The sequence below is a fragment of the Neovison vison genome, chromosome 11 (assembly GCF_020171115.1).
Source record: "Neovison vison isolate M4711 chromosome 11, ASM_NN_V1, whole genome shotgun sequence".
Classification (NCBI taxonomy): domain Eukaryota; kingdom Metazoa; phylum Chordata; class Mammalia; order Carnivora; family Mustelidae; genus Neogale; species Neogale vison.
In genome coordinates this window covers 160,528,453-160,544,365 of record NC_058101.1, presented here as the reverse complement: position 1 = coordinate 160,544,365, position 15,913 = coordinate 160,528,453, and positions in this window count along the sequence as shown.

Here is a 15,913-nt window from a genome sequence, read left to right as displayed (position 1 = left end):
AATTCTTGATTGAATTTTTAATTCAATCTCTTTTTTTTAATTCTTTTTTTCTTTTTTTTCTTTCTTTCTTTTTGAACCTCTTTTTATCCCCAAATCAGAAGAGATTGGGAGATCCCAATCAGAAGAGATTGGGAGATCCCAATCAGAGGAGATCCCTCACCCAATCGTGAGGGGGGAGAAATCCCCCCTCACGATTTGGGATCTCTTCTGATTTGGTTAAAGCATATTTTCCTGGGATTGTTGCCACCCTTTTAGTATTTTACTTGCTCCTTCATATACTCTTAGCTGGACATAATGACAAGGCGGAAAAATTCACAACAAAAAAAAGAACAAGAGGCAGTACCGAAGGCTAGGGACCTAATCAATACAGACATTGGTAATATGTCAGATCTAGAGTTCAAAATGACAATTCTCAAGGTTATAGCCGGGCTTGAAAAAGGCATGGAAGACATTAGAGAAACCCTCTCCAGAGATATAAAAGCCCTCTCTGGAGAAATAAAAGAACTAAAATCTAACCAAGTTGAAATCAAAAAAGCTATTAATGAAGTTCGATCAAAAATGGAGGCTCTCACTGCTAGGATAAATGAGGCAGAAGAAAGAATTAGCGATATAGAAGACCAAATGACAGAGAATAAAGAAGCCGAGCAAAAGAGGGACAAACAGCTACTGGACCATGAGGGGAGAATTCGAGAGATAAGTGACACCATAAGACGAAACAACATTAGAATAATTGGGATTCCAGAAGAAGAAGAAAGAGAGAGGGGAGCAGAAGGTATACTGGAGAGAATTATTGGGGAGAATTTCCCCAATATGGCAAAGGGAACAAGCATCAAAATTCAGGAGGTTCAGAGAACGCCCCTCAAAATCAATAAGAATAGGCCCACACCCCGTCACCTAATAGTAAAATTTACAAGCCTTAGTGACAAAGAGAAAATCCTGAAAGCAGCCCGGGAAAAGAAGTCTGTAACATACAATGGTAAAAGTCTTAGACTGGCAGCCGACTTATCCACAGAGACCTGGCAGGCCAGAAAGAGCTGGCATGATATTTTCAGAGCACTAAACAAGAAAAACATGCAGCCAAGAATACTATATCCAGCTAGGCTATCATTGAAAATAGAAGGAGAGATTAAAAGCTTCCAGGACAAACAAAAACTGAAAGAATTTGCAAATACCAAACCAGCTCTACAGGAAATACTGAAAGGGGTCCTCTAAGCTAAGAGAGAGCGTACAAATGGTAGATCAGAAAGGAACAGAGACAATATACAGTAACAGTCACCTTACAGGCAATACAATGGCACTAAAACCATATCTCTCAATAGTTACCCTGAATGTTAATGGGCTAAATGCCCCAATCAAAAGACACAGGGTATCAGAATGGATAAAAAAACAAAACCCATCTATATGTTGCCTCCAAGAAACTCATTTTAAACCCGAAGACACCTCCAGACTTAAAGTGAGGGGGTGGAAAAGAATTTACCATGCTAATGGACATCAGAAAAAAGCAGGAGTGGCAATCCTTATATCAGATCAATTAGATTTTAAGCCAAAGACTATAATAAGAGATGGAAGGACACTATATCATACTCAAAGGGTCTGTCCAACAAGAAGATCTAACAATTTTAAATATCTATGCCCCCCCAACGTGGGCGCAGCAAACTATATAAACCAATTAATAACAAAATCAAAGAAACACATCAACAATAATACAATAATAGTAGGGGACTTTAACACTCCCCTCACTGAAATGGACAGATCATCCAAGCAAAAGATCAACAGGGAAATAAAGGCCTTAAATGATACACTGGATGAGATGGACATCACAGATATATTCAGAACATTTCATCCCAAAGCAACAGAATACACATTCTTCTCTAGTGCACATGGAACATTCTCCAGAATAGATCACATCCTTGGTCCTAAATCAGGACTCAACCGGTATCAAAAGATTGGGATCATTCCCTGCATATTTTCAGACCACAATGCTCTGAAGCTAGAACTCAACCACAAGAGAAGTTTGGAAAGAACATAAATACATGGAGACTAAACAGCATCCTTCTAAAGAATGAATGGGTCAACCGGGAAATTAAAGAAGAATTGAAAAAAATCATGGAAACAAATGATAATGAAAATACAACAGTTCAAAATCTGTGGGACACAACAAAGGCAGTCCTGAGAGGAAAATATATAGCAGTACAAGCTTTTCTCAAGAAACAAGAAAGGTCTCAGGTACACAACCTAACCCTACACCTAAAGGAGCTGGAGAAAGAACAAGAAAGAAACCCTAAGCCCAGCAGGAGAAGAGAAATCATAAAGATCAGAGAAGAAATCAATGAAATAGAAACCAAAAAAACAATAGAACAAATCAACCAAACTAGGAGCTGGTTCTTTGAAAGAATTAATAAAATTGATAAACCCTTGGCCAGACTTATCAAAAAGAAAAGAGAAAGGACCCAAATAAATAAAATCATGAATGAAAGAGGAGAGATCACAACTGACACCAAAGAAATACAAACTATTATAAGAACATACTATGAGCAACTCTACGCCAACAAATTTGACAATCTGGAAGAAATGGATGCATTCCTAGGAACATATAAACTACCAAAATTGAACCAGGAAGAAATAGAAAGCCTGAACAGACCCATAACCAGTAAGGAGATTGAAACAGTCATTAAAAATCTCCAAACAAACAAAAGCCCAGGGCCAGATGGCTTCCCGGTGGAATTCTACCAAACATTTAAAGAAGAACTAATTCCTATTCTCCTGAAACTGTTCCAAAAAATAGAAATGGAAGGAAAACTCCCAAACTCATTTTATGAGGCCAGCATCACCTTGATCCCAAAACCAGACAAGGATCCCATCAAAAAAGAGAGCTATAGACCAATATCCTTGATGAACACAGATGCAAAAATTCTCACCAAAATACTAGCCAATAGGATTCAACAGTACATTAAAAGGATTATTCACCACGACCAAGTGGGATTTATCCCAGGGCTGCAAGGTTGGTTCAACATCCGCAAATCAGTCAATGTGATACAACACATCAATAAAAGAAAGAACAAGAACCATATGATACTCTCAATAGATGCTGAAAAAGCATTTGACAAAGTACAGCATCCCTTCCTGATCAAAACCCTTCAAAGTGTAGGGATAGAGGGCACATACCTCAATATCATCAAAGCCATCTATGAAAAACCCACTGCAAATATCATTCTCAATGGAGAAAAACTGAAAGCTTTTCCACTAAGGTCAGGAACACGGCAGGGATGTCCATTATCACCACTGCTATTCAACATAGTACTAGAAGTCCTAGCCTCAGCAATCAGACAACAAAAGGAAATTAAAGGAATCCAAATTGGCAAAGAAGAAGTCAAAATATCACTCTTCGCAGATGATATGATACTCTATGTGGAAAACCCAAAAGACTCCACTCCAAAACTGCTAGAACTTATACAGGAATTCAGTAAAGTGTCAGGATATAAGATCAATGCACAGAAATCAGTTGCATTTCTCTACACCAACAAGAAGACAGAAGAAAGAGAAATTAAGGAGTCAATCCCATTTACAATTGCACCCCAAACCATAAGATACCTAGGAATAAACCTAACCAAAGAGGCTAAGAATCTATACTCAGAAAACTATAAAGTACTCATGAAAGAAATTGAGGAAGACACAAAGAAATGGAAAAATGTTCCATGCTCCTGGATTGGAAGAATAAATATTGTGAAAATGTCTATGCTGCCTAAAGCAATCTACACATTTAATGCAATTCCTATCAAAGTACCATCCATATTTTTCAAAGAAATGGAACAAATAATTTTAAAATTTATATGGAACCAGAAAAGACCTCGAATAGCCAAAGGGATATTGAAAAACAAAGCCAAAGTTGGTGGCATCACAATTCCGGACTTCAAGCTTTATTACAAAGCTGTCATCATCAAGACAGCATGGTACTGGCACAAAAACAGACACATAGACCAATGGAACAGAATAGAGAGCCCAGAAATAGACCCTCAACTCTATGGTCAACTAATCTTCGACAAAGCAGGAAAGAATGTCCAATGGAAAAAAGACAGCCTCTTCAATAAATGGTGTTGGGAAAATTGGACAGCCACGTGCAGAAAAATGAAATTGGACCATTTCCTTACACCACACACAAAAATAGATTCAAAATGGATTAAGGACCTCAATGTGAGAAAGGAATCCATCAAAATCCTTGAGGAGAACACAGGCAGCAACCTCTTCGACCTCAGCCGCAGCAACATCTTCCTAGGAACATCGCCAAAGGCAAGAGAAGCAAGGGCAAAAATGAACTTTTGGGATTTCATCAAAATCAAAAGCTTTTGCACAGCAAAGGAAACAGTTAACAAAACCAAAAGACAACTGACAGAATGGGAGAAGATATTTGCAAACGACATATCAGATAAAGGACTAGTGTCCAAAATCTATAAAAACTTAACAAACTCAACACCCAAAGAACAAATAATCCAATCAAGAAATGGGCAGAGGACATGAACAGACGTTTCTGCAAAGAAGACATCCAGGTGGCCAACAGACACATGAAAAAGTGCTCCATATCACTCGGCATCAGGGAAATACAAATCAAAACCACAATGAGATATCACCTCACACCAGTCAGAATGGCTAAAATCAACAAGTCAGGAAATGACAGATGCTGGCGAGGATGCGGAGAAAGGGGAACCCTCCTACACTGTTGGTGGGAATGCAAGCTGGTGCAACCACTCTGGAAAACAGCATGGAGGTTCCTCAAAATGTTGAAAATAGAACTGCCCTATGACCCAGCAATTGCACTACTGGGAATTTACCCTAAAGATACAAACGTAGTGATCCAAAGGGGCACGTGCACCCGAATGTTTATAGCAGCAATGTCCACAATAGCCAAACTATGGAAAGAACCTACATGTCCATCAACAGATGAATGGATCAAGAAGATGTGGTATATATACACAATGGAATACTATGCAGCCATCCAAAGAAACGAAATCTTGCCATTTGCGACAACATGGATGGAACTAGAGCGTATCATGCTTAGCGAAATAAGTCAAGCGGAGAAAGACAACAATCATATGATCTCCCTGATATGAGGAAGTGGTGATGCAACATGGGGGCTTAAGTGGGTAGGAGAAGAATCCATGAAACAAGATGGGATAGGGAGGGAGACCAACCATAAGTGACTCTTAATCTCACGAAACAAACTGTGGGTTTCTGGGGGGAGGGGGGTTGGGAGAAGGGGGGTAGGGTTATGGACATTGGGGAGGGTATGTGCTTTTGGGTAAATTGGAAGGGGAGATGAACCATGAGAGACTATGGACTCTGAAAAACAGTCTGAGAGGTTTGAAGTGGCTGGGGGGTGGGAGGTTGGGGTGCCAGGTGGTGGGTATTATAGAGGGCAGAGCTTCCATGGAGCACTGGGTGTGGTGAAAAAATAATGAATACTGTTTTTCTGAAAATAAATAAATTGGGGAAAAAAATAGAAGATGTCTTCAAAAATCTCAGCGTTTGCCAGCAGATGAAGGCTCAGGGACCTGGGAAAAGGCGATGACTATTTAATATATTCATGTTTATTTAGGAAACAAGGAAGAATTCCGTTCCACTTCTTTTCAGAAAGAGTTCGTGTCAACTACCAGCACTGAATCCACACAAAATAGTGCTGCTCAGAGGAAAACAAAAGGGGAATCAAGAGCCTCGAGAAGCAGAGAAAGAGCCTTTCTCAGAAAGAGTCCTCAGGAACCAAGAAGACATACCGCCAAGGCTCTGCTCAGGCCAACTTGCAGTCTTTAGATCCTCTGGAGCTAGAATGCCCCCAATGCCCCTGGGGTCATGGGTCAGGCAAAGCATACACCCTGATGCTGCACTGGGGTAACCCGTGACAAATCTCCTGGTCCCTTCTTCCATGAGACACCTTCTACCCCCTGATTACTCCAGCCTGCTTCTTGCAACTCCCATTCCCCTTTCTGACCCCATCATACACTTTTCCCATCACTTCCATAGCATAGAGTACGTTTAACTACATACTATTCTGTCATTTAAATGTGGGGTTTTTTTGGTCATGACTGCTGTAAAACTATACCTTGCATCATCTACCCTGATGTAGAATCACTTGTTGTGTTGCATGACTTCACTGTGGACTCACAGTCTTCTCACAGTGTCATGGACTAGCTTCCTGGGCCAGGTCCTCACTAAGCCGGCTCAGCTCTTGCAGTGAAGGCCTGATCCAGGCAATGCTATTTTTTATGCAAGTAAGACCGCACAGTCAAAACCTCGTTTTGGATTCAGAGGTGCTCATGACCCCTCAGCCACATCGGATGGCATGGGGGCGTACCCTGAAGACACTTGCTAGTCCAGTGTTGCCCTGGGAAATTTCTGTGGAGCAGTCCTTGTGTTCAATGGGGAAACTCAATATAAATCAGGGAGGATGGGAGTCAGAACAGCAAAGATAAGATTGAGTGCAAAGTAGTGGCACTAGCCCCCCAACACTCATTGCATCAATATGCACTCTAGTCAAATTATGGGAAGAGCCCAGATGTCCATGGACAGATTAATGGATAAAGAAGATGTGGTTCATAACTACAATGGAATATAATTCAGCATCAGAGAGGGCAAAGACTTACCATTGCATCCACAGGGATGCAACTGGAAGGTATTAAGTTGAGGGGAATAAGTCCATCAGAGAAAAACAATCAGCACATGGTATCACTCACATGTGAAATGGAAGAAACACCACAGAGGATCAGAGGGGGAGGGAGGGAAAACTGAATAGGAAGTTATCAGAGAGGGAGAAAAACCACGAGAGACTCTTCATTATAGAAACAAACTGACAGTTGCTGGAGGGGAGGTGGATGGGAGATGGGGTAACTGGGTGAAGGGCGTTAAGGAGGACAAGTGATGCAATGAACACTGGGTGTTATACACACCTGATCTATTATAGAACACTACATCTGAAATTAAAAATGTGCTTTAGGCTGGCTCATTGAATTAAAGCTAAACAAAAAGAACTCCAGCAAACACTCCTAAAATTTTGTTTGGAAACACCAAAGATACTGAACAGCCAATGCAATGTTAAGAAAGAAAAACAAGGCTACTGGGAGCAAGATGGCAGAGGAGTAGCAGACTGAAACAGCATTAGATCCCAGAAGTTCAGCTAAATAGTTATCAAATCATTCTGAATACCGACAAACTCAACCAGAGATAGAAGAGAAGAACAGCAACTCTAGCAACAGAAAATTGACCAGTTTCTGGAAGGTAGGACATGTGGAGAAGTGAATCTACAGCAATGGGAAAATAGACTGTGGGGGGAAGGGCCAGCTCCCAGCCAGCAGTGGAGCAGCAGAGCACAAAATCAGAACTTTAAGAAGTCTGCTCCACTGAGGGACATTGCTCCAGAAGGTGAGTGGGGTGGAGCCCACACAGGGACAGTGTGGGTTCAGGACCCATGGGGTCACAGAAAGACCGGGGGTGTCTGAGTGTGGCAGAGCTCCCAGATATTAGAGCAGGGAAGACAGCTACAGAGATGGAGTCAAGGAGTGAGCTCTCAGATCGGGGTTACCTTAAGCCATGATCCAAGGCACAGTCGGGCCAATGCTCTTCATGGAGGGACCCCACAGGTGACAGATCCAGAGAGAACCCTCTGGGAGGAGCAGCGTGGGAGTGCACTGTAGGAATCTGCTCGGTTTGGAGACACCAAACGGGGCTGTGCACCAGAGATAGAATTGTTCGGTCACAGACCACCTGAGCACAGAGTGAGGCTGGAGACCAGGGAGACAGGAAGGACTGACTGATTTTCTCTGGGGGCACACTGAGGAGTGGGGCCTTGAGCTCTCAGCTACTCCAGGCCAGAGATGGAGAGGCCACCATTTTCACTCCCATCCTCCAATGCTCTATGGAAAGCATTCAGGGAACAAAAGCTCCTAAGAGTGAACTTGAGCAGATTACTTAGCCTGGCCCCCAGCAAGGGCAGTGCAATTCCACCTCGGGCAAAGACATTTGAGAATCGCTGCAACAGGCCCCTCCACCAGAAGATCAGCAAGAACATCCAGCCAAGACCAAGTTCACCAATCAATGAGAACTGTGAAGTCCAGAGCTAGGGGAAAGCAACACATAGAATACATGGCATTTTCCCCATGATCCTTTAGTCTTACAAAGTGAAATTAAAAAAAAAAAACAACAATTTAACTTTCCCTTTTTAAACTATTTTATCTTAACAATACATTTTTTTATAATCTTTTAAATTTTCATTGTTTAGTCATATTTTGTCCATTCAGTGTATTTAACCTTATTGTTTGTATATATATAGGGTTTTTTTTCCTTTAAAATGTTGGGATACAATTTCTCCTAATAGATCAAAATATACCCTAAATCTAGAACATGGTTTTATTCTACTCTCCAGCTTGATCACATTCTTTCCTCTTTTGTTTTCTTTTTCTTTGTTCAATCAACTTACCAATTCCTTTTTTAGAATCTTTTTTTAATTCTCACTTTACAGTCATATCATCCCTGCATCATGCTTAGCCTTATTTTTGTATATATATAAGTTTTCCTTTCCTTAAAATTTTGGGACATAGTTTCTTCTAAGAGACCAAAATACACCCAAAATCAAGTGGGTGTCTCTATTCTATTCACCAGTCTAATATATATGTATATATTTATTTTTTATTGTTTTCTTTTTATTTTTCCCCCTTTCTTGTCCCCCTGGTTTTGATTCTCTACTTATTTGGTTAGTGTATATTTTTCTCGGCTCTTTGCCACTCTTTTAGTGTTTTATTCTCTTGTTCAAATATTCTTATCTGGATAAAATGACAAGACAGAAAAGCTCACCACAAAAAGAAAAAAAAAAAAAACAAGAGGCTGTACCAATGGCTAGGGACCTAATCAATACAGACAATGGTAATATGTCAGAACAGGAGTTCAAAATGAAGATTATCAAGGTGCTATCTGGGCTTCAAAAAGCACGAGTTACTAGAAAAACCCTTCCCACAGAAATAAAATCACTTTCAGGAGGAAAAAAAAGAAATAAAATCTAACCAAGTTGAAATCCAAAAAGCTATTAATGACGTGGCGTTACAAAACCGAGGCTCTTACTGCCAGGATAAATGAGGCAGAAGAAAGAATTATGGTATAGAAGATCAAATGTCAGATAATTAAGAGGCTCAGTGAGAGAGATAAATAACTACACCACGAGGGTAGAATTCAAGAGAAGAGTGATACCATAAGACAAAACAATATTAGAATAATTGGATCCCAGAAGAAGGAAGGGGGGGAAGAAGGTATTTTGGAGCAAATTATAGTAGAGAATTTCCCTAATATGGCAAAGGGAACAAGTATCAAAATCTAGGAGGTACAGAGGTTCACCATCATAATCAATAAAAATAAGTCCATACCCAGTCATCTAATAGTAAAACTTACATGTCTTAGCGACAAAGAGAAAATCCTGAAAGCAGGTCAGCACAAGAGGTTTGTAACCTACAATGGTAGAAATATTAGATTGGCAACAGACTTATCCACAGAGACCTGACAGGCCAGAATGGACTGGCATGATATATTCAAAACACTAAACAACAACAACAACAACAAAATGCAGCCAAGAATACTATATCCAGCTAGGCTGTCATTGAAAATAGAAGGAGAGATAAAAATCTTCCAGGACAAACAAAAATTAAAAGAATTTGCAAACACCAAACCAGCCCTACAGGAAATATTGAAAGGGGTCCTCTAAGCAAAAAGAGAGCCTGAAAGTAGTAACCAGAGAGGAACAGAGACAATATACAGTGACAGTCATCTTACAAGCAATGGTACTAAATTCACATCTTTCAATAGTTACCCTGAATGTAAATGGGCTAAATGCCCCCAGTCAAAAGACAAAGGGCATCAGAATGGATAAAAAAGCCAAAACCCATTGATATGCTGTCTACAAGAAACTCATTTCAGATGCAAAGACACCTCCAGATTTAAAGGGAGGGGGTGAAAAACAATTTTCCATGCTAAGGGACACCAAAAGAAAGTTGGGGTGGCAATCCCTTTATCACATAAATTAGATTTTAAGCCAAAGACCATAATAAGAGATGAGGAAGGACAATATATCTTACTTAAGAGGTCTGTCCAACAAGAAGATCTAACAATTTTAATTATCTATCCCCCTAACATGGGAGCAGCCAACTATATAAACCAATTAGTAACAACATCAAAGAAACACATTGACAATAATACAATAATAGTAGAGGACTTTAACACACCCCTCCCTGAAATAAACAGATCATCTAAGCAAAAGATCAACAAGGAAATAAAGGCTTTAGGTGACACACTGGACCAGAGGGACATCACAGATAAATTCAGAACATTCCATCCCAAAACAACAGAATACACATTCTTCTCTAATACACATGGAACATCCTCCAGAAAAGATCACATCCTGGGTCAAAAATCAGGTCTCAACCAGTACCAAAAGATTGGGATCATTCCCTGCATATTTTCAGACCACAATGCTCTGAAGCTACAACTCAACCAGAAGAGGAAAGCTGGAAAGAACTCAAATACATGGAGGCTAAAGAGCATCCTATACAAATGAATAGGTCAACCAGGAAATTAAGGAAGAATTGAAAAGATTCATGAAAACAAGTGAAAATGAAAACACAACTGTTCAAAATCTTTGGGACACAGCAAAGGTGGTCCTGAGAGGAAAGTATATAGTGATACAAGCCTTTCTCAAGAATAAAGAAAGAAGAAAGGTTTCAAGTACATAACCTAACCCTACATCTAAAGTTGCTGGATAAATAACAGCAAAGAAAGCCTAAACCCAGCAGGAGAAGAGAATCATAAAGATCAGAGCAGAAATCAATGAAATAGAAATCAAAAGAATAGTAGAACAGATTAAGCAAACTAGGAGCTTGTTCTTTGAAAGAATTAATAAGATTGATAAACTCCTGTCCAGACTTACCAAAAAGAAAAGAGAAAGGATCCAAATTAATAAAATCATGAATGAAAGAAGAGAGATCACAATGAACACCAAAAAAATACAAGGAATTATAAGAACATTATGAGCAACTATGCGCCAGCAAATTTGACAATCTGGAAGAAATGGATGCATTTCTAGAGACATATAAACTATCACAACTGAACCAGGAAGAAATCAAAAACCTGAACAGACCCATAACCACTAAGGAGATTGAAGCAGTCATCAAAAATCTCCCAACAAACAAAGAGCCCAGGGCCAGATGCCTTCCCATGGGAATTCTACCAAACATTTAAAGAAGAATTAATACCTATTCTCCTGAAACTTTTCCAAAAAATAGAAATGGAAAAAAACCTTCCGAACTCATTTTATGAGGCCAACATTACCTTCATCCCAAAACCAGACAAAGACCCCACCAAAAAGGACAATTAGAGACAAATACCCTTGATGAACACGGATGTGAAAATTCTCACAAAAATACTATCCAACAGGATCCAACAGTGCATTAAAAGGATTATTCACCACGACCAAGTGGGATTATTTCCTGGGCTGCAAGGTTGGTTCAACATCCGCAAATCAATCAGTGTGATACAATACATTAATAAAAGAAAGAATGAGAACCATAGGATACTCTCAATCAATGCTGAAAAAAGCATTTGACAATGCACAGCATGCTTTCATGATCAAATCTCTTCAAAGTGTAGGGATAGAGGGTACATACCTCAATATCATCAAAGCCATCTAAGAAAAACCCACAACAGATATCATTCTCAATGGGGAAAAACTGAGAGCTTTTTACCTAAGGTCAGGAACGTGACAGGGATGTCCACCATCACCACTGCTATTCAACATAATACTAGAAGTCTTAGCCTTGGCAATCAGACAACAAAAAGAAATAAAAGGCATGCAAATCAGCAAAGAAGTCAAACTCTCACTCTATTCAGATGATAGGATACTTTATGTGGAAAATGCAAAAGACTGCACTCCAAAACTACTAGAACTCATACAGGAATTCAGTCAAGTGTCAGGATATAAAATCAGTGCACAGAAATCAATTTCATTTCTATACACCAACAGCAAGAAAGACAGAAGAGAAATTAAAGAGTTGATCCCATTTACAGTTGCTCCCCAAACCAGAAGATAACTAGGAATAAACCCAACCAAAGAGGTAGAGAATCTGTACTCAGAAAACTACAAAGTACTCATGAAAGAAACTGAGGAAGACACAAAGAAATGGAAAACATTCCATGCTGATGGATTAGAAGAACAATTATTGTGCAAATGTCTATGCTATCTAAGGCAATCTATACATTTAATGCAATTCCTGTGAAAATACCATCCATTTTTTTTCAAAGAAATGGAACAGATAATCCTAAAATTTATATGGCACCGGAGAAGACCCCCAATAGCCATTGTTGCATAAACAATGAAGTCGGTACACTGAAAAGAAATTTTTAAAAAATAAAAAAAAAATTTTTTTTAAGTCAATAAGATCGATAAGCCATCGGCCGAACTAATCCTAAAGAAAAGAGAGAGGACACAAATTAATAAAGTTAGGAATGAAAAAGGAGATCGTGACTAACACCAAGGAAATAGAAACAATCATCAGAAATTATTATCAACAGATATAAGCCAATAAGTTAAGCAACCTAGATGAAATGGCTGCATTCCTGGAAACTTCCAGAACTGAATCAGGAAGAAATGGACAACATGAATAGACCAATATCTAGCAATGAGATTGAAGCAATGATCAAAAAAAACTACCAAAAAACAAGAGCCCAGGACCTGACAGATTCCCTGGGGAATTCTACCAAATATTCAAAGCAGAAATAATACCTATTCTCCTGAAGCTGTTTCAAAAAATAAAAACAGAAGGAAAACCCCCAAACTCTTTCTATGAAGCCAGCATTAGCCTGATCCCCAAACTAGGCAAAGACCCCACTAAGAAGGAGAATTTCAGACCAGTATCTCTGATGAATATGGATGCCAAGATTCTCAACAAGATCCTAGCTAATAGGATACTACGTACATTAAAAAGATTATTCACCATGACCAGGTGGGATTTATCCATGGACTGCAAGGGTGGTTGAACATTAGCAAATCAATCAATGTGATAGAACAAATCAGTAAGGGAAGAGAGAAGAATCACTTGGTCCTCTCAATTGATGCAGAAAAAGCATTTGACAAGATACAGCATCCATTCCTGATTAAAATGCCTCAAAGTATAGGGATAGAAAGCACATTCCTCAACTTCGTAGAATCTATCTATGAAGAACCCACAGCAAATATTATTCTCAATGGGAAAGAGCTGACAGTCTTCCCTTTGAGATCAGGAACACGACAAGGACGTCCACTCTCACCACTGTTGTTCAATGTAGTACTAGAAGTCCTAGCAACAGCAATCAGACAACAAAAGGTAATAAAATGTACTCAATTGACAAAGAAGTCAAATTCTCTCTCTTCACAGGTGACACGATACTTTATATGGAAAACCCAAAAGACTGCACCCCCAAACTACTAGAACTCATACAGCAATTCAGTAATGTGGCAGGATACAAAATCAATGCACAGAAATTAGTTGTTTCTTATACACTAACAACAAAAATATAGAAAGGGAAATTAGAGAATCAATTCCAATTACTATAGCACCAAGAACCATGAGATACCTGGGAATAAACCTAACCAAAGAGGTAAAGGATCTGTACTCATGGAACTACAGAACAGTCATAAAAGAAACTGAAGATGACACAAAAAGATAGAAAAGCATTCCATGCTCATGGATTGGAGGAATAAACATTGTTAAAATGTCTATACTTCCTAGAGTGATCTATACTTTTAATGCCATCCCAATCAAAATTCTACTGGCATTTTTCATAGAGCTTGAACAAACAATCCTAAAACTTGTATGGAACCAGAAAAGACCCCACACAGCCAGGGAAATGTTGAAAAAGAAAACCAAAGCCGGGGGCATCGCGATGCCTGACTTCAAGCTGTATCACAAAGCTGTAACAGCATGGTATTCACACAAAAACAGACACATAGATCAATGGAACAGAATAGAGACCCTAGAAATGGATCCTCAACGCGATGGTCAACTCATCTTTGACAAAACAGGAATGAATATCCAAAGGAAAAAAGACAATCTGTCCAATTAATGGTGCTGGGAAAATTGAAGAGCCACATGCAGAAGACAGAAACTCAACCATTCTGTTATATCAAACACAAATGTAAATTCAAAATAGATGAAAGACCTCAATGTGAGACGGGAATCCATCAACATCCTAGAGGAAAACACAGGCAGTCACCTCTTCGACATCAGCCACAGAAACTTCTTCCTAGACACATCACCAAAGGGAAGGAAAACAAAAGCAAAAACGAACTATTGGGACTTCATCAAGATAAAACCCTTCTGCACATCAAAGGAAACAGTCAACAAAACAAAGTGGCAACCCATGAAATGAGAGAAGATATTCGGAAATGACATGTCATATAAAGGGCTGGTATCCAAGATCTACAAAGAATTTCTCAAACCCAACACCCATAAAACAAATAATTTAATCAAGAAATGGGCAGAAGACATGAACAGACGTTTCTCAAAGACATGCAAACAGCTAACAGACACATGGCAAAATGTTCAACATCACTTGCCATTGGGGAAGTACAAATAAAAACCCTGATGAGATACCACCTTACACCAGTTAAAATGGCCAAAATTAACAAGTCAGGAAATGACAGATGTTGCAAGGATGTGGAAAAGGGGGGAACACTGTTAGTGGGAAGGCAAGCAAGGGCAGCCACTCTGAAAAACAGTATGGAGGTTCCTGAAGATGTTAAAAATTGAACTACCCTACCACCCAGCAGTTTCACTATTATTTACCTCAAAGATACAGACAGAGTGAAAGGAAGGGGCACCTGCACTCCAATGTTCATTGCAACAATGGTCACAATAGCCAAACCGTGGAAGGAGCTGAGATGACCTTCAACATGTGAATGGATAAGGAAGATATGGTTCATAAATACAACGGAATGTTCTCCGCCATCAGAAAAGATGAATACCTACCATTTGCATTGACATGGATGGAACTGGAGGGGATTATGCTGAATGAAATAAGTCAGGCAGAGAAGGACAATTACCATATGGTTTCACTCATATGTGGAGTGTAAGGAATAGTGTGGAGGACCAGAGGGGAAGGGAGGAAAACTGAATGGGAAGAGATCAGAGAGGGAGACAAACCATGAGAGACTCAGGACTCTGGCAACCACAGTTTGGTGACCGTGGCCATTGCTGCTATAAACCTTGGAGTATAGATGGCCCTTCTTTTCACTACATCAGTATCTTTGGGGTAAATACCCAGTAGTGCAATTGCAGGATCATAGGGAGGCTCTATTTTTAGTTTCTTAAGGAATCTCCACACTGTTTTCCAAGGTGGCTTCACCAACTTGCATTCCCACCAAGAGTGTAAGAGGGTTCCCCTTTCTCCATATCCTCTCCAACACACGTTGTTTACTGTCATTAATTTTGGCCATTCTAACTGGTATAAGGTGGTATCCCAATGTGGTTTTGATTTGAATCTCCGTGATAGCTAATGATGATGATTCCATTTTTATGAAGATTTTATTAATTTATTTTAGAGAGAGAGTGTGGCATGAGAGTTGGGGAGGAGAAGAAGAAGGATCAGGAGGGAGAAGAAAGAATCGTGAGCACACACTGCACTGAACACAGACCCTACATGGGGCTCAATTCCACCCATGAGATCACATCCTGAACCAAAATCAAGAGTCAGTGGCTTAACCCACTGATCCACCATCCATCTCCTTGGGCATTAGTATTGGTGCCTTCCCTGCTCTGTCCTTCACCGCTGTGTTGAATACTCCTGTAAATACATCTATGAAAAATCATGCCAGAGTTTCCTGGCATGGGTCTGAGTACGAGCGCTGCTCGGTGCT